Source organism: Solanum tuberosum, unplaced genomic scaffold, assembly GCF_000226075.1.
Source record: "Solanum tuberosum cultivar DM 1-3 516 R44 unplaced genomic scaffold, SolTub_3.0 scf00554, whole genome shotgun sequence".
NCBI lineage: Eukaryota > Viridiplantae > Streptophyta > Magnoliopsida > Solanales > Solanaceae > Solanum > Solanum tuberosum.
The window spans coordinates 60,394-60,966 of NW_006239480.1; positions in this window are offsets into that span (position 1 = coordinate 60,394).

The following is a 573-nucleotide window of genomic DNA, read 5'->3' on the forward strand; positions in this document are numbered from 1 at the left end:
GCCTTTGTTGCTTAGTTTTCCAGCTCGCATACTCGTACATTCCATGTATTGATGCCAGTTGGCCTGCATCTTATAATGATGCAGATGTAGGTACCCAGGATCAGCATCCAGCACGCTGTTGATCTAGCTGAGCACTCCAGAGTCAGTGGTGAGCCTCCTTGCTTCACGGAGGACTCAGATATTTTGTGTTCCTAGCTTTGTTTTATTAGGATGTTGTGGGGTCTGTCCCAACATCCATATTAGTATTGTAGAGGCTTCATATATAGTCAGTCAGTTAGTATTGAGTCTCTCATCTATGTATATATGTAAATATTCTATTTTGAGACTCGAGTTGCCTTTTTTGCTAGATTTTATCAGTTGGTTATTTTATAACCTTTCGTTGCTTTGAATTGTGTTGTTGAGTTAAGTTTCCGCTGAGTTAAGAAAGCTAGGACAAGGGTTCGCTCGGGGCCAGCAATGGTCTTCGAGTGCCGGTCCCGCCCAGGGTATAGGCTCGGGGCGTGACAATAGAATTCTTAGATGACATCTAATTAGTGCTGCATCTTTGTCCTCTCTTGTGAGTTCCTTCCACTT